At 42.4% G+C, this 20,049-nt stretch overlaps 1 protein-coding gene and 1 non-coding gene across 2 annotated transcripts in view; both read right to left on the minus strand.

Annotated features, from left to right (window-relative positions):
• PELI2 (pellino E3 ubiquitin protein ligase family member 2) overlaps positions 1-20,049 on the minus strand; it is a 162,110-nt gene that overhangs the window by 40,402 nt on the left and 101,659 nt on the right. The gene's annotated exons all lie outside the window — the stretch shown is intronic.
• LOC119057128 (U2 spliceosomal RNA) lies at positions 16,241-16,427 on the minus strand. Its single transcript, XR_008392489.1, has one exon. It is a non-coding gene; the product is annotated as a U2 spliceosomal RNA (small nuclear RNA).

The raw sequence follows: 20,049 nt of genomic DNA on the forward strand, positions 1-20,049 counted from the left end.
ATAGAATCTTCTGTTACTTAAGGTATACCGAGCCCAACTAGTAAGTTCATTTATTTTATATATTACTTAATTCCCATAACGTTCTCAAGTTTTTTAATTTATAACTCTGTACAATGTATGTTCCATAAGAAAATGTTATGTTTCATATATGTTCCACATATGCTGAGGCTGGGTCTTTAACTTGAAGACCCAGCCTCAAAATAAAATCTTTGCTAAAATATTCATGGCACAACTGAAGTTCATCTTTATTTTCAATAAATGTTTTTGAGGTATCCGCTTTCCCCAGAATCACACCTGGCTTCTAACATTTTTTTTTTAATTTTATTTAGTTATTTTTCAAGTACAGTTTTTTGTCTATTTTTCCCATCCCAGCCTCCCCCGCCCCTTGCTCCCCTGGCTTTTAACATTTTTAATTAATTTTTATTTTGAACCGAATGATAGTTTTTCTCTTAGCTAACCCAAACTGACTTCATCCTAACCACCAATACGCATCTTATAATATGTTACAGGTCAGATGTGTTTGGACATGACAATGTTGTGAATGAACTTCCTAAGACTTGTTTCGAAACTTGCCAAGGTGGCCAATGACAGGACTGCGTTCCAGCACTTCACACACAGGTGTCCCAACAAGACCATCATGTTCACGAGCACAGTGTAAGAACATCTTTGCTTTGGTCGCTCTTACTTTAAAACAGAGCTATCCTGCCATTAACTAAAAACATAACTTTAACGGCCTAAATATGCCCTTCCTCGAAGTCTGGCTGCCGTCACGGCTCCCTATTTCCTTGTGCACACAGCGCTCACCGGTGTCGCCAAACGAGTGAGCTATTGAGCCAGAACACCGTGTCCTCTCCGGCACTCGAGATGCCTGAGATAGTATTACCCTGTGGTGTTCTCAACCTAAATTAATTAAAAATTCTCAAAGTGCTACCTCATAATTTATTTATGCTTCACTATGAAAAAACCAAGGGAATTATGGGACATAGTGTCTGGAGTCTCAAGCTGTCATGTCAATCTGGACAGGAATACAAGATGAATATAAATTGAACAACTAAAATATCACAAATGTGGCTTCTCCTGAGGGAGCAACCCCCCCCAAGCTTTAACAACTCAGCTGGATATGCTGTGCTAGTTTTAAACAGTTGAGAAATTTAAAATTTCCCACCGATGGGCCCTTCGTTTATACTTAGAGGCCTCTTTCCAAGAGTTGCAGGGGTCCGAACTTGGGTTTTGGACTTGGCGTTGCCTAGCCCACCCAGCAGCAGTGGGGCATGCGGGGCTAAAGCAGAGGTGGAGCCGCACAGGGTCCACTGGGTACCAGCTCTAGGGACATGGGCACGCCACTTGCCCTGCCTGCATCCCAACTTCCGGGGGTGGCAGTGCCATCTCATAGGACAGCTGCAAGGGTTAGACAGAACACCCAGCAGAAACTGCTGCTACTTGACCTGGAGTCACTTACCCTTCATATATCACTATACTCTCAGCTGTAAAACATTAATGACTATCTACTTACCTAACATGGTTTTTGCAGGGAAACAGCAAACTAAGAAAATAAACGATGTTTTAAGTTCAAAGTGCTGTATAAATATTATACCACTATCTTCCTAGGCAGGTAACTCCATTTGTGAACGGAAAGAGATTCACTAATGTTAACCAGTGCGAGCGTCAACTTCTCCGTATAAAGACCACCCGTGTCAGTGAAGCCTCACAGGGCGGGGATGGTTGCCGAGGGTTCACAATGGAGCCCTTTTCCAAGGTCCTTTGGGCCACCTAGTTCGGAACCGACTGGAAGATAAATACCCATAAATAAGGAAAAAAGGCTGAGCCCTGCCACAAAGTGGGCAACTCTGTGGTCCCATGGGGATCAGGCAAAGGCTAGACTTTGCTAGAAGCAGCTGCCTCTCTGGCTCTCTCCTGCTTCCCTCACGTCCTTACTGCTTTCTTCTGACCGCAGTTCCTCGATACGCCACTTACACAGACTTGGCCTCTAAAGAACCTAAGAAACCACCAACACCTTCTACTATTGACTCAGCTGGCTATAGTCGAACAGCCATCAGCAAACGGACAGGCTTCCAAGATGGCCCGGGCTTTCGCCAGGTCCCGCCGCCCCCCAGGACAGTGAGCCACCATGCCAGTGGCTACTGGAAATAAGTCAGAAGCCAAAGTCTTGGTAGAGTACATGGCATTACAGGTGGGATAGGACAGACCTGCTTAGAGCAGGAAGGAAGACAGGACTTTCCAAAACCTACAGCTGAAGGGGCTTCTGTCCCTTAGTGAGTGCTAGAGAACACCCACCACACTCTCTGTGAAACACACGAGTCAAACAAATCTCCCAGAAATGCTCTCCCTGCTTTAAAAGCATTTAAACCATTTCAATGTCACACATCCACAGGGCCCAGACAGCTGCTGACTGTGGTGGGCACTCGGTGACCTTTGGCTGAGTGAGCCAATGCCACATTCTAAAGAGACAGGCAGCAGGGCCACACCCTGACCACTGTGTCCAGTCTCTACCCTCTCCGGTTCCCATAAAAGTGAACACACAGGCCACTTGTGCTGCCCTAACTGCTGGTTAAGTCTTTGCAACCTCAAGAGAACATAAGCCCTTACTTCCTTATAAGACACATTCAGAGACTCTGCAATGCCCAGTCCTGAGGTTGTAAAGGTGAAGTCAGGTACAGCTCCTGTCCCTAGGTTACTCACACAGGACCTTGTACCGAACAGAATACTCCACAAGGGTTTGTTGAATTAAACTGACAATGGCTTGGAAGAGTTGGATAAGAATTCTAGGAAGAAGTGGCTTTTCAGGAGGATGCTAAGGTAGCAGGATTCAGACAGAACAAGGGAAAAGGGTACCTTGTGGGAGCGGAAGGCACGCACAGTGATAAGACCTGCAAGTAAGAATAGCCAAGCACTGTGATAAGGGCTGACAAACAAATTCATGGAAGTAAATGATGCTGCATAAAACCTGCCTGGGGACTTAACCTTACTCTTCCTTCCTCCCACCTTGACAGGTGCCTGGGACAGAATAAATGCTCAACATTGTTTGAATTTTAGTGGGCATGAATTCCTTAAGATTAGAATCCTCACATGTGAATTTCTGGAAAGTAAAAGATACCCCTATCAATCTGTTACACCCAATACGCATGTGTGAGGATCACACAATCCAGCTCCCACGAAGAGCAACTGCTACGGGGGTGAGCTGAGAAAAGCACCCGAGCTTCCGCGGGACGGGCCCCACAGAACATGCCCACTGCGGGCGAGGCTAGGACTGCAGAGAGGACCATGCACTTTGGTTCTGAACTTGGCCGTTAACCGTGTTCAGGAGGCATTCACTCAGAGGAAAACCCTCTTACAAAGTGGGTGGTGAACACGAACAACTAGCATATGGCTGTCCTTCCTGTGGGCACGGACACATTTGCGGGTGTCAAACAACCAAGCCTCAGAACAGTAAGCAGCAGCAGGTCTCTACTCTGTTTCTGGCCCCATGGGAGTCATTCTCCTTCCTCGAATTCTCTCAGCTGGTTTCCCACTGTCACAGATGCAAGCAAGCCCAAATTCCTGAACTTGGCACTCAGGACTCACGAGGTGTTGGACTCACGTTACCCTTTTGGCCCAGCCTCCCACTAAGCCACTCTGCTTTCCAAGCCCTCTGGGCTCTTCCCTGCCTCCCTGCCCCGGCTGACTGCTGGGCCTCTTAACAGTCAGCCCTTAACTAAACGGGAAGCCCTGGGTAACGGTGGCCTCTCCTGTGCAGGTTTCCGTGACGCTCCTGAGGGTTGGAACGAATCACTCCTTTTTCTGAGCAGTTATTTTATTTCCCTGTGCTTCAGTTTTTTCAAGTAGAAAATGAGAATAATCTGATTTCTGTCACTTTAGAATTCTTGAAAGGTTCAAATCAAGGGACATATGTAGTTTTTAACCTCTAAAATCTTTAAAAGGTGAAGAACAAATACAAATGTGCACAGAACTGAATGTTCTCACCGTTTACTATGTTCAGTAAAGCCCTATGTTTAGTTGGGTCATGTTACATGCTCACTGCATAGTAATAGCACAGCAGACACGGAAAATTATTTTTGTACTTTATTTCACCTTCATGCAACCAGTTTTAATGGTTTAAATCAACCCAATATTCTGAAAATATATTTTAACCAATTATATTAAATTTGATCTTGAGAAAAAAATTTCCAAATAGGAATGTGGAAGTGCTCATGCCAGTCACGTGGAAGCCAGCCCAACAGAATCAAAGTGACACACACATGCACGTACAAACCTGTGGGCATTCTGAGACATTTTTCAGACATTTCCCACACTGGAGACATCTGTTGTTTATATCTCAAGTTTCCCCAAATGTAGAGTAACTCATCATTCTTCCAGACTGGGTAGCAAAGTCTACTCACTAAATGACTGCTTTCCTAGCAAGCTCTGATGAAGGCATCGAATGAGGTGCGGCCCTGCTGTGTGTGCCGTGGAGGGATAGGGGTAGAGGACCACTGACAGCTGGGCAGCTGACTGTGCCTAAGAGGTCAGTTTCCATCTAACAGGAGTCCTCTGATGGCTGACGGACAAAGAAATGACAGAAGTGAATTACACTAAACAAAGCATTCTGAATTCAACCTTTTTAAATACACCATTTTCAAGATGTCAAGGAGGGTAGGTTGATAATAATTTTAAAAAATGACATAAAACCAAAGACCATGAAGCCACTGGATCACAGCAGCAAAATCTACCCAATGACAGTACATTATAAAAACAGGCCAAATCAGCCGAGATAAGATATTTTTCAAGAGACAAATGTAAATGTCTATGTGTAGGTTCAGACAGTCATGTCTCACAAATAATGATTTTTGCTTGTGGCTCCCACAAATAATGACGTGTATACAGACTGTTCCCTACACCAGTATTTGTAATTGCATGAAGATGACCTAAATACCCATCAGTAAGGGAACAGCTGAACATGTCCACTGAATTTAGTATACTGTGCAGCTATAAAAAGAAAAAAATTCAGTACGCTGACATACAGTGATACAAAAGAATATGATAAATTCTGGGTGATCAAAGCAGGTTGAGGACATTAAACACAGACTGCCCCTGTCATTGTTTTGTTTTTAAAGAATTCCACATGGTACTGTCTTTCTCTGACTGGCTTATTTCATTTAGCAAAATGTTCTCCAGGTCCATCCATATTAACGCAAAGGGTAAAGTTTTCTTTTTTACAGCTGAGTGGTATTCCACTGGGTAAATGTCCCACGGTTGTTTTATCCACTCATCTACTGATGCACGCTTAGGCTGCTTCCACACCTTGGTGATTGTAAACAACCCTGCAGTGAATATAGGGGTGCTTATCTAATGAACGAACCGAACTAACAAGGAAAACAGAAACAGACTCGTAGACAGAGAGCAGGATGACAGCTAAGAGCGGGGAGGTTAGGGAACGATGAGCAAAAAGGAAAAAGGACGCACGGACACGGACGACAGTGTGGAGACTGTGACTGTGGAGGGAGGGGGCACACGTGGACTAAATGGTACTGCAAAAAAAGACAGGAAATTTAAAAAACTCCACATATATGTATCCTTTCTTTTGCAAAAAAAAAATTGGAACACCAAGACCATTGCATTTAATTCATTAGATATAACCGTTGTATTTACCTTCTTACTTCTTGCTTTCTCTCTGTCCTAGCTGTGGTATATTCCCATTTTAATAACTTTTTAAGCTTTCTTTTGGATTGGTTAAGCAGTTTTTAAACTACTGCATGATCTCTTTTTATTCTGGATATTTTCTTATCATACTGATTCTCACCTATCTATAAACTACTGTTAAGCTAATTCATTGAGGTTTTTTTTTTAAAGGAATAGTTTTATTATCCTGATGTGGAGAAGACGTTTCTATTTTTCCCATTTTAAATGAGGTATAATTGACCTATAACATTGTGTAAGTGTAAGGTGCATGTGGTGATTGATACATGTATATATTGCAAAATGATACCACGAAAGGCTCATTGTAACACATCTATCACCCCACGTAACTACTATTTCTTATAGTGAGAACACTTACCTACTTTCTTAGCAACCCTGAAGTATATAACAGAGGATTGTTAACTACAGTCACATGCTGCATAGAAGACGGCCACTTCCTCATCTCTCGCACCCTGGAAACCACCATTCTGCTGGTTCTATGACTTCGGCTTTTCAGAATTGCACACATAAGTGATCATCATACAGTAATTGTCTTTCTGACGTCCTGCACTTTGCTAACACCCTCAAGATCCATTCATGTTGTTTCATATTGCAGAGTCCCCTTTTCTGTGGCTGAATAACACCTCACATCTCCTTTATCCTTTCATCCACTGACAGACACTTAGTTTGATACTATGTCTTGGCTACTGTAAATAATGCGGCAGGAAACACGGGGGTGCAGTTATCTCTTCACAATGGCCATTTCATTTCCTCTGGATAAGTACCCAGAGGTTGGACTGCTGGATCATATGGCAGTTCTATTTTTAATTTTTTGAGAAATCTCCATATTGGTTTCTACAGTGAAAATTTACATTTCCACCAACAGTGTATCAGGATTCTTTTCTCCACATCCCCACCAATACTTCCCTCTTGTCTTTTTGGTGATAACAAGTGTGATGAGAGCCATACATATCATCAGAGCTTTGATTTATATCTCCCTGATGATTAGTGGTGCTGAGCATCTTTTCCTGTATCTGTTGGTCATCTGTATGTCTTCTTTGAAAATAAGCCTATTCAGGTTCTCTGCCTCTTTGTAAAATTGATCATTAGTCTTTTTGAATTTGAATTGTGTGAGTTCCTTATACTGGGCTGGCCAAAGAAGTGTGTTTGGTTTTTCCGTACGATGGCTCTAGTAGTGCTTAGTTGTCTCTAACTTCGTTCAAAACAATTTTGTTAGACTGCATTGTGACAGCTGTCATATCAGCGTGCATTTAAAAAAAACATCAAAATTGTGTGGCTATTTAGTATTGAAGATGGAAGAAAACATGCAACATTTTTGACATGCTTTATCATTTCAAGAAAGGTAAAAGCACAACTAAAACACAAAGATTCCTGCAATGTATGGAGAAAGAGCTGTGACTGATCAAATGTGTCAAAAGTAGTTTGTGAAGTTTCATGCTGGAGACTTCTTGTTCAATGATGCTCCACAGTCAGGTAGAGCAGTTGATGTTGACAGTAATCAAATCGAGACATTAATTGAGAACAATCAACGTTGTAACACCTGGGAGACAGCTGACCTACTCAAAATAACTGAATCAATAAAGTTATTTGTGAAAATGAAAAATGTGTCTTTTATTATACACAAAAAAACTAACCGACTTTTTGGCCAACCCAGTATTTTTGGAGAGTAACCCCTTACCTGACATGTGGTCTGCAAATATTTCTCCTGTTCTATATGCTGCCTCTTCATTCTGCTGTTTCTTTTGCTGCACAGAAGGTTTTCAGTCTGATATAGTCCCACCTGTTTGCTTCTGTTGCTTGTGCTTTTGGTGTTATATCCAAAAAATCACTGTCAAGACTACCGTCAAGGAGCTTTTATTCTATGCTTTCTTGTAGGGGTTTTATGGTTTCAGGTCTTACATGGGTTAAGTCTTTAACCCATTTTGAATTAATTTTTATGACTGGTGTATGACAGGGACCAACTTCATTCTTTTGAGTGTGGCTGTCCAGTTTTTCCAAAACCATTCATTTGAAAGACCATCCTTTCCCTATTGTTTGGCCCAACTTGTCAAACATTAGTTGACTGTATTGTACCTTTTTTCACATACCTGAACATCCGTGTGTTTGTATAAATAAGGGCAACTACCATTTGAGTTCTTACTATGCTCCTGACACCCCTCTACATGTCACTTACATATATTAACTTGCTCAAGCCTTCCAATTAAACAGGTACATTTTCATAATCCATTTTATTTAAGTACAGAAATTAAGTGGTGGAACAAGAATGTAAAAAGCAATCACAATTCACACTACTGCCAGAGTTACTGGGGCAGAGCTGAGTTTTCTTCATACATTTCTGTATAGTTTAAAGGTTTTCAGAATCCATGCAATACTTTTTTTTAATTCAAAAAAGGATGTGGTTGAGGCGCTAAGTGTAACAAAGGTTGTGCAATATGAGCGGACGGTGCAGTGGAGTATGAAAGGGAACAGGAGACACAGCTCTGCTACTTCCTGGGCAAGTTACCTGGAGCAATTTACCTAGTATCTGAGTCCTAGTTACCTTATCAGTGCACTGTCAGTAATCAAGCCTCCCTGCGAAGCTGTACAGGTTAAATAACACAGGAGTGCGCCAAGCCCACACCTGGCACGCAGTCGATCTGCCTCAGTACACACTACCTCTTCCATAACAGAACAAAGTCACACAGCGATCGACGCAGGTGGGGCACGACTGCTCCGAAGAGCACTTGGATGCAGACACAGGACGCAGAGGAGGAGACGTGGACAGTAAGGAGGGTTGACAGAACTGGGGCGATTTTGCCCTGGAAGTGATATCTTAGAGGAGGATCAGTAGCTGACTTCAAATAATTAAAAGTCTATTTATGAAAAGTTTTAAATATTTTTCCTCTTTGGCTTTGATGGCCTGAAAGAAAACCAACAATATAAAGGTTACAGGAAAGAGAAACCATCAGATTTGACTTACAAATATGTAAACCTTACGTGAGTTTCAACCGCAGAGAATGGAACCAAGTTGTCCGGCACTGGACCTGCCCTCCTTTCCCACGTCATGGCGGCTTCACCTGCTGCACCCCCCACCAGGGAGAGTCCAGAGAGACTCTCCAGTGCTCCAGGTGAGCTACAGGGGAGACGCACGCCTCCGGAGGACGGGCGGATGGGACACTCCGCGCAAGTCTCCTCTCACCTCCTCCGGCCTTATAGGGTCTACGACATTCAAAGGAGCCGTTCAGTTTAAAAAGTCTATCGGTTTAGTAAGTCATAATACTTTAGTGAGTGACACTGCCTGGCTATTCTCATTTTTATAGATGAATAAATAGTTCCCAAAGGAAGCTCTGCCTGCACAGACTGAACACCAGACTACAATAATAGCTCTCCCATGTCTAAGGCAGTGCATCTCAAATTCTGCCAGCTATGAGTTCACTCAGTGGGCATATGGTCCATGCAGATGACTGTCATCAAAAAATTTTATATGTTCATCATAATATTTGAATATCAATAAAACACAATATTTAAAAAAACTAATAATAGGTATTCCCTACCAGCACATCCTTACATCCACGTTCAAATATATTTTAATTCAAATAAATTAAAACATTGTAACTTCTTGTGATATGGAGAGCTGCCAATGGACCCAATGTTTTGTTCCAGCAGGTAGAACAGATATTGGCCTTACAAATAAACCCAGGTATTATGGATAAACTTCTTGAAGGTTTCTTTTAGCATCTATTACCAACCTAAATCATCCTTTAAAGTCAGGAAATGGAATGTTTCAACCTGGGAGAAAGTGGTGAATGGCTTCTTCACTGTTTTGTGTTTACTCGCCTCAGATTTTTACATATGCTCAATATATTATTGCTTTTTTGGAAATGAAATTCACTGTATGCCAGACAAGAGTCAAACTCTTGGTGATCAAGTGGTCAGCATCATCATCCAGCTTTTAAACGTTCTCAGCATTTGATTTCTGTCATTGACTAGGAAGAGAAAAATCAGAAAAGACAAAACATGCTTATGTGAAATAACACCTGATTAAATCAAGTGATGTCCCAGAAATGGTTTTTACTCACAACAAGACCATGAACAAATACTTTATTTCACAGCTTATTTCAAAAATATCTTGACAGCTAGCAAAACTCAACGTAGAAAAGCTGAGATATTTACTTGCTGAACACATCTTCACACAGGCCAGTGGAAAACGGACCTGTAGCCATGGTGCCTTCCCCGCCCTCTTGGAGGAGGAGGAGTGCGGCGACTATCTGTACAGCGCATCTCCCGGCTGCCTGCTGACCGGCGGCGCTCTGTCGTCAGGAATGTCAAGGACCCTAATACTAACATCAGAGTCCACAAAATAAGCAACTAAAAACTCTCTCTTTCTGAAGCAAAGTTTTTCGATGAAAAATCGTTGAACATTTCTTCCTCATACGTGTTATCAGACATATGCTAAGGGCTGAGTCATATCAGTGGTTTCAATAAACTATAATGTACAATATTCCTTTGCACACACATGGCTGTGCTCCCATACTGCACCACGGATATGATGTGCCAAGCGAGGGTAGCATGTAATAGAGGGATTTTTCTGTAAGTTTGTTCCTCTTGCCCTATGACTACGTTTGCCATTGGCTTTGAGGTTGACGTTGCAAACTTCTCAGCAAATCTGCTTTTGTTATGATGAATGAAACTTGGATGTCTCTGAGGTTTTACTCTATTCTGGGTCCCTAGCAAAAAATTTATCAATCTCACCCTGGAAAACACTGTTGTGTACTTGATCTGAGAAGCCTCCTCTGTACTTTGCTTGAAAATGACTCAAAAGCCATGCCATGAGCTGACCAAGTTTCATAATGGGAAAAGCACCGGAGACTGTGGACAAATAAATCACCAGCCAAGTAAAATCCATTTTTCAGAGTCACTAGTCCTCTCTATTCACAATTTTTATTTTTCTGTTGCTTGAGTGACATCATCAACCTGTAGATCCACCGGTCCTTGGGCATTAAGATTCAAATTCTATAATTATATTGAGTTTCTGTTCACTGTGTTTATGATGTTATTTTGAGCTACAGTGTTTTATTCCTATTTTTGTCATTCATTTTTTACTTCAGTGGACCACTTTTGAATTACTGATCCATTTTTATAGACTGAACAGAGGAAACATGATAATAGTAACAGCAAAAAAAGCTGAAAGGTTAACAAAATTAAAATAACGCATGCTTATTATGTGCTATGCACTAGCTGAAAGATTTAACATATACGAACTGATTTACTCTTCAAAACCACCATAAGAAGGAGGTAGTATTATCATCCCGTATTATGAATGGGAAACTAAGCTGTGAGTTCACTTGCCTCAGGTCATGAAGAACTGGGATTTGGCATCAGGCAGTCCAGCCTAAGAGCCTGTATTCCTCCCACACTGTGCTCCCTTCTCCAATAGGAGGAAACATACATCAGCGATCAGAGCCTGTCAGGTGAAATGAACGCACTGAGGCAGTCCTTGCAACCCGAAGATACTTCTCAGAAGGTGCATGTTAAAACACGCCGATCCTAGGAACATTCCTTCAGGGCCCACACCATCAAAGCCTTCCCTCCACCGTCAGCGCATGTTAAACCAGAAGGAGCGTTACGGTGTTTCTGGGCACCTCCCACAGTCGGTGCTCACCTGCCAGATGGGGCTGCCACCAGGTCAGACAAGTCAGGTATCCTCCTGTGAAACCCATTAAGGATTTTTAAAAGGAGATATTCTAAAATATTCTCTTCTTGAGGATTATTTCCCTATTTTCAATCCCAAAGAAAGAACATACAGATATTCATATTTCTAGATCTTCATATTTCTAGATTATCTAAAACTAATAATGCAAGTGGTTTTGAAGCTTTGAAACTATACAGACCAAGGCAAGTAATAAATATCATTTGTGGTTTAATAACTAATGTTTCCCATTATTTTAGTCCTTTTATTAAGGTGAGTTTATACTTTAAAATAATATCTCAAGTCACTAAGTGATATTAGCATTAAAAGTCCTCTCCAAAAATGTGATACAATTTAGAGTTCATTCATACTTCCAACCAAAATCAACGAAGAAACGTTTTTGCCATTAATAAAGCAGGCTTAATTCACCTCTCCATTTGCTTTAATCATTTCAAGGAAGTTTTCAGCTACCTTCCTTACTTGTTACTCTTCTAACTTCTTTTATCTCTGGGCAAGGATTGTTTTTCCTCATTCACCGAATAAATCCTTTTGTGTGAACCTTAAAGTAACTTTTTATTTTAAGAGTACATTTATTAAAGCTGGAGACAGTGAAACAAGGAAGGGCCCTGGCCAGGGGCTGCTTTGACTCTCCAGAAACAATGGGCCAAGGCGGGGCTTCTGTCGGTTCACTGGGGAGTCAGAGAAAAGGGGGCCTTGGAGACAGGTTCAGGGGTCAGTCCCAAACAAAGCTGCCACTGCCCACGGCTCCCCTGGTTACAGGTCTTGTGGGGATCCCTGGAGTTTAGGAGGTGCATGCCTGAGGGGAAGATGCGGGGGAAGGAAAAGGTACAGGTGTGCTCCCGGGAGGGAGAGCGCAAACCTTAAAATACCTTTGACCCCCAGACCCTCCTGGTTAACAACACTGGCAAACGCATTCCCAGACACTGAAACTGCCCTTCGGCTGACTTTTGAACACATGCTTTGTGTTCTTGTCCAGTTAGTTTCTTGAATGGTCTTAGTAACTTATTAAATAGACACCAAATTCACTGCCTGAAATTTAAAACAAATCTAGCCATAAATGTAATTATAATAAATCTACACAAACTAGTGAACCCACCATCAAAAGTCACAAAATCAAAACAGGAACATGAGAAACCAAGATGTTATTTTGAGAAGAGCAAAATAAGTGGAGATGGATTAAGAAAATTAAACACCTTTAACTATTACTGCCACTGCTAGAAAGTCTTCTAAATTACTACAACAAGAATATAAATTATAATTAATAGATTTTCTTGATATATTATATACTGGACGACTGCAATCGGCAGGAAATCTAATTGATACAGTCAATGTAAAATAGCAATTGATATCTAATGTTGGATAAAATGAGATTTTTAAGTACTTTAATCTCTTCCCTTAAAGACAGTAAATGAAACTCCTCTGTAAAATACCTGAAGGGCCACTATAACTGCAAGAGGCATATTAATTCAATAGATTTAGTTATTTTTAATTATAACTGAATAACTACCAACTTCTGCAGGCAGAATTAATTGATAAAATATGAAGTCAAAGTGTTAGGTTTTTAAACCAACAATTTAAGAGTTTTTGAGATTCTAGATCATTTTCCACTCAAGTAAATTATTCTTAAGCAAAGATAAACAGAATCACATCAGGGGCTTACTGTGCCCATTCCAAAAGGAATGAGATAACAGCACATCATTTACCTTTTTTAAGTATTTATTATTCATAATTTGAGGATGAATAACAGCTGCCTTAAGACAGTTCACACGAAAAAGATCAGGGTTGGAGGGCAGGGAGAACAGGGGTGAGGAGGAAAGACGTGATTACAGCTCCGTGAACTGTAATGAACCACAGAGCCACTCACACAAAGCCATGAAGGGCATGGAAAGAAGCGTCCGCCATGCTTGCAATAGTTGATGCAGGTCTGAATACGTAATGCCTGAGGAGCTGACAGCCAGTCATCAAACAGAAGGAAACATCAGAGATCCTGATGTTTGGGAATGGAGATCCGGAGTCACACTGCCCGAGAAGTGATAGACACTGGGGGCCCTTAATCCAAAAAGCAGAACAGGGGAAGAATGAGGAAGGACACACCTGAAGAGCTGCCCAATGGAGAGGCAGAGGTACTTGTGCTGCTTCAAGGAGCAGAATATTCAACAACTGGGAGAAGTAAGAGGGAACTAGAATTTAGTTCCATGTAGGAAAAAGGGACCTAGAAACCAGAGTTGCCTGACTAGAATGGGATTCTGAACAAACAGTGAGCACTGCATAGCACCGTGGCGTCCGGATGCATCGGATGTGAATTCTGAAAAGGGCCTGCCAGTTCTGCAGCGGGCTCAGTAGAGAAAGGTTCAAAGCAATCTTAGGGATTCACTGGGGCCATGACTCATGTGGTTCAGCTGGCTGGGTGTCATCCTTCAAAGGGAAGGGTCACCGGTTTTATTCCTGGTCAGGGCACATGCCTGAGCTATGGGTTCTGTTCCCAGTCAGGGAGCGAGAGAGAAGCAACAGAGTGGCATTTCTCTCTCACATCGATCTCTCTCCCCCTCTTTCTCCCTCCCTCCCTCCCTCCCTAAGACTTTATTTTTATTTTTAATAAAATCTTAAAAAAAAAGGAATTAACTGAAGAGTTCCACTTTGGGGGTGGAGAGGAGGGTTGTCCCAAGTAGGTATTCTGACTGATCTAGACACTGGAAATTAAAAAGATTAGATAAAACGTTAAAAATAGATAGTTAGATATGACCTGTCTGGTTAGTAAGAAATATTAGAAGCCAAATATTAAGTGAAGGCGGGAATCCTAAGAAGTAAGCAGGGGACTACAAGTGGTTTTGCTGGGCCAGGTAGACTTAAGCTTGTGTTTCCAGTCTCACAGTGGTGCTAGAGATGGAAACAAACAACAGACAAACAAAAAGCCCAGGGCCTGCCCCAAGTAGGGTGTCTAATAAGCCACACCAAAAAACCACACCCTCAGTGTTTGGGAGGATTAAAATTAAACTGACACCTTAGGACTATAAACGCAACTGCCTGCCTCAGTCTTGGCTCTAAGGGAAGACAGAAGGCTCTTGCACCTACAAGAATTCATAATCACAAGTCAGACCTTACATAAGTTTGTGGCCCAAAGTAGCCTGAGGTCCAAAACACCTCAAGTGGAGAGTTGCAATTCCAGTTGTCCAGGGGGTTGGGTCAGGAGGGGTCAGGAGTGCCTCCGGGCACCAGGGGGAAGCACAGGTAATTCCTCCCCAGGGAGCCCACCCTCAACTCTGGCCTCAGAATGGCCGCTGGCAAAATTCTAAGAATATGAACTCGCAGTAGGAACTAAAAAACATACACAAAAGCAAGGCACTGTGAGTAAGCAAAAGCAACAGAACAGAATCAGAACTATAAAAGCAACTACTACCTTTATCAAAAACAGAACTGGGATGAAAGGCGAGCATAAGCATGCATCACACACACACACACACACACACACACACACACACACACACAACCCCCCCCAAGCCAGCTAGAACTCTGGATGTGCTGAAGTCCCACTCATTCCTCAAAAGCCACTTTATTACGAGAGCTGCTGCTGTAGAGGTTAACACACAAAGTGTAATTTAAACCTAAGAATAAGTCTCCCCCTGGTATTCATCACACACAGCTTATCTCTTACAGAGAGCTGTAGCTAAAACAGTGCTATGTCAGTACTTGTACATAAATGCCAAAGCACATGTGTTGTAAGGCATCCAAAAGGTTTATTCTGAAACACACTAGCATAGCTAAAGTGGTCAGATTTATAAACTCTAAAAATTTTATTCTATCAACTTCACAAAATAGTTGATTAAAAACAATCACAATGAACACATGTTAAAGTGATACACGAACTCTCAGCAGAGCACTTGGAAACTATAATGTTCCACTTCCAAACCATGTGTCACTTTCACTGCAAAAAGCAACTGAGGAAAAGGTGCAAATAGTCCTATTGGTCTCGGGCTCCTAGTTAAAGAGTCTTCAGATAATTGAATGTGAGGCTAATGCAATATTAACATTGGGAAATTTCCCCACAAAATGGAGAGGTTAACCAAAGTTTAAAATAATAAACAAGCATCTGTATTCTTTGTCTTTGATGTTCCATTACCCAATACTCTTTCCTTTGTTTCTTCACACTTGAGTGTTAATGTGCATTTATTTCCTTTTCATTCTTTTTTAAAAATTAAAGTACAGCTGACATACAATATCATATGAGTTTCAGGTATACAATATAATATTCAACATTTATACAGGGTGAGGCAAAAGTAGGTTTTCAGGTTGAGTATGTGAAACACAGAGTTAATAAAGCAATTGTAATACTCATAATCAGCATGTCTTTCTCCATACTAACAACTACAAGCCTATTTTTGGCCCTGTATAACTTGCCACATGATCACTGCAATTAACCTAGTAATCATCTGTTCCTGTGCAAAGTTACGATGATATTATTGACTACATTCCATATGCTGTACATTACATCCCTGTGACTTACTTTATTTTATAACAGGAAGTTGGCACCTCTTATTTTAACGTGCAATTATATAACATGTGTCGGGCAAATCATCCAAGGGCAGCACCACTCACTGTTCTGGGTTTGTATGACCTAATGAAGAGGTATCTGATGCTGCTAGAAATTCAGGACCCTGGACTGCCTCATCTGTTTCCTTCTCTAGACTGGTCTGTCACTGTCCAGACACTAACACTACTATTAGTCTCAAAGTTGATGGTGATGAATCAGAGGGATGAAGAAAAGTAGGTTTATTAGACTGTCTGATGCCATACACCAGAGCTTCAAACCTGTCAAAATGTACAGTCAAGGTTAAAGCATTGTCCAGCCACGGCTCCTACTGTGACCTCTTCCAATATCTCACTAACTATATAGAAAGATGCAGAAAAAGAGCTATGAGGGGGTGGAATCCCCCTAGCACCAAAACAGAAGCAAAAGCAAATTCCAAGGACTAAGAGTTAAACTGCTTCCTGAATTTGATTCCTTATAATCCTACACTTGATCTTAGCCAAAAGGCCGAGAAGCGATGATTCCTTGTAATCCTAAAGCTAATGAAACCGAATAAAAAAACACACAGTGGAGACCTAACCCCACCATCCAGAAACAGGGTGCTCCTTTCACCTGAAAATATGCAGAAACGCCCCTCCCTTCACTGTCTTCCCCTGGTTTAAAAGCAGGCACGGCATGAGCCAACGAGAAAACTAGGCAGACATTCCACCAGGGAAATGCTTATGTATTAAGAATGCCATAAGGAAGGGAAGTATTTGTCACCCATCCTTTCACAAACTTTCAAGACTCAGATCTGCCAAGAAGAGAATGCTCCACAAACAAGTACTGCTGACACCACTACTATCTCTGTGGCCGAGCTTGGACTCTGGCAGAGCCAGGCTCTGCACGGGGGTGACCATTTCAAGGCTGGCAGCCTGTGTCTAGGGCAGTTAGTCCACAAGCTGGCCAGTGGCTCAAGGTTTGGCTCTAAAAAGTTACCTAAATGACATACAGACACGCCAGCCCTAAATACAGAGAGAAGATGAAAACTGGCCAAGTGAAGTGGGGGTTCAGAAGCCTCATGAGCCACTTTTAGGCTGAGTGGAGAACTGCATAAGCAAAGAGAGGGAGAAAGGAGACTTGAGCAGATTTCCAAAGAGAATCAACAAGAACTAGAGAGGCCCAGCTGCATCTGAAATCTCCCAAGACCTCAGTGACCACTTTACAACCCCTGGTCCTCTATCAGCCCCAGGTGACCTAGGTCTAGTGAGTTTCTTCTGGCATCAATGGGATCCTAACCACAACCCAGCACCTACCCCTGGAATCTCGACCTGCTTTGTAGCCATCACAAAGGCCAAGATCATCTTCAACCGATGTAATGATGACAGGCAAAGAACACTATTCAAAGAGGAGAGAGAAGGATCGGAATAAACATTTGTTAAGTCTTCAATATTTTATCCAGTGAATGCAGAAAATTATTAACTGCTGGGGGGGGGAAGCAAGTAGCCATGTTATTTTTCAACAAAGCTAGGATAGTTCATTTCGGGAGTTGGGAGTTAATTCAACCCACTAACCTGTATTTTGCAGCCAGAGGCAGCTTTTTTTTTTTAAGCATATTTTATTGATTACACTATTAAGTTGTCCCACTTCTCTCCCTTTATTTTCCTCTCTGTACCCTCTCTCCCACCAGCATTCCCCCATCTTTATTTATGCCCATGGATCATACGCATAAGCTCTTTGGCTTCTCCATTTCCCACACTACTCTTAACCTCCCCGTCTATTTTGTACCTACCATTTATGCTTCTTATTCCCTATACCTTTTCCCCATGGTCCCCCTGCCCCCTCCCTGCTAATACCCTCCCTGTGAGCTCCATTTCTGTGATTCTGTTCCTGTTTTAGTTGTTTGCTTAGTTTGTTTTTTATTTTTTTAGGTTCAGTTGTGAGTCTGTTGTCATTTTACTGTTCATAGTTTCTGATCTTATTTTCCTTAGGTAAGTCTCTCTAACATTTCATATAATAAGGGCTTGGTGATGATGAACTCCTTCAACTTGACCTTGTCTGGGAAGTACTTTATCTGCCCTTCCATTCTAAATGAAAGCTTTGCTGGATAGAGCAATCTTGGATGTAGGTCCTTGCCTTTCATGACTTGGAATAGTTCTTTCTAGCCCCTTCTTGCCTGTAAGGTCTCTTTTGAGAAATCAGCTGACAGTCTGATGGGAACTCCCTTGTAGGTGACTGTCCCATTATCTCTTGCTGCTTCTAGGATTCTCTCCTTCATTTTAATCTTGGTTAATGTAATTATGATGTGCCTTGGTGTGTTCCTCCTTGGGTCCAACTTCTTTGGGACTCTCTGAGCTTCCTGGATTTCCTGGAAGTGTATTTCCTTTGCCAGATTGGGGAAATTCTCCTTTATTATTTGTTCAAATAAGTTTTCAACTTCTTGCTCTTCCTCTTCCCCTTCTGGTACCCCTATGACTGGGATGTTGCAACGTTTAAAGATGTCCTGGAGGTTCTTAAGCCTCTCCTCATTTTTTTGAATTCTTGTTTCTTCATTCTGTTCTGGTTGAATGTTTCTTTCTTCCTTCTGCTCCAAACCACTGATTTGAGTTTCGGTTTCCTTTCTGTCACTGTTGGTTCCCTGTACGTTTTCCTCTATTTCACTTAGCATAGACTTCACTTTTTCCTCTATTTTGCAATCAATTCTGTGAGCATCTTCATTACCAGTGTTTTGAACTCTGCATCTGAAAGGATGGCTATCTCTTCACTGCTTAGTTCTAGTTTTGGAGCTTTGATGTGTTGAGTAGGGCCATATTTTTTTTGTCTTTGCACCCCGTTACACAGTAAGGGTTCTGAAGCCTTAGGTATTCGCCAGGGCAGGACAACCCTTGTCACTTGTGTTGTGGTGCTGTATGTGGGGGAGGGGTCCAAGAGGGAATAATGCCACTTGCTCTCAGCTGGCTTTCAGTCACTTCCTCTGCTACCCACAAGCAAATTGGACCCTTCTGGCCTGATTCCCAGGTGGGTGGATTTGTGTACATTCTAGGACCCTGTGAGTCTCTCCAACGAACTCTTCTGTGAGTCTGGGAGCCTCTCCCACCGCTGCAACCCCCACAGGTTTCCATAGTCAGAGGTTTCGAGGCTTTGTCTCCCTGTGCTGGAACCCTGGGTTGCACAGTCTATCTGGCTGCCTAGTTGTTCCTCCCGGTTTATTCACACACAATTGTAGGACTGCCTGGTCCGTGAGCCACCACCTCATCAGGTCAACTGCAGAGGAAGCTTTTTAAACCTGTACATTGATCCTTCCCCTGGCAGCCCTGCTTAGGGCAGGTGGTTCCTATGCTGATCAAGGGAGTGTAGACTAATATTATAAGCACAGATCCTGAAACCAGACTGAGTTCAAATTCAGGCTTCATAGTGTATCAGCTGAGTGACCTTGAACAGGGTTCATAGCTTCTCTGTGCCTCAGTTCCACACGACATCTGGATCCTAACGCCTGAATGGGGACTAATGAATCAAGAATCCCCCACCCTGTACAGGCAGCTGTGACCAAGTGGTTTTCAGATTGCCCCAAGTCAGAAGGCTTCTCTGGATGAGCTTCCCACAGTGGTCCTCTTGGGTAGCTTCTACCTCCTCTAGGACAAACAAACAAAACAGAGTAGAGAAGAAGCTAAACAGGCAAAACCTCTCCTGAGAAGGCAATACTGTTGGAGTTGTGACCACAGCACCTTTCCTTCGCCTTCACGTAGCTCCCCTGCCTGCTGCTGGAGGACAGTCTGGGCTCCGCATTTCTCACAACTAGCACAGGACCTCACTTGAAAGTACGTTCAGTTCAGTTCAATGACGGATCTCCTCTCGCATCATTCAGGAAGTTCCAGGAGAGGCCAGTGTATCGCAAGCCTCATCCAGGGTCTTTCTTTACTGGTTCCTCTGTTAACCCTTTTAGCCTTGAAGTCACTGTCACTTCTTACAGTTTTACCCCTTTCTACACTCTGTGCTCAGTTTGAGCTTCTCAGATAACCAAATTTCTGGAGAAGCCAGCCTCTCTGCCTTATTTCAAAACTGTTCTCCTAACAGCAGCCTGGTGCGCAGCCTGGATCTCCGGAGTCCCCAGGTTCATACGGCTGCTATTCTGGATTCTTGGATGGGCCTTATCCTTTCCCCA

This window comes from Artibeus jamaicensis, unplaced genomic scaffold (genome assembly GCF_021234435.1).
Source record: "Artibeus jamaicensis isolate MK-2021 breed Jamaican fruit bat unplaced genomic scaffold, CSHL_Jam_final contig_548, whole genome shotgun sequence".
Taxonomy (NCBI): domain Eukaryota; kingdom Metazoa; phylum Chordata; class Mammalia; order Chiroptera; family Phyllostomidae; genus Artibeus; species Artibeus jamaicensis.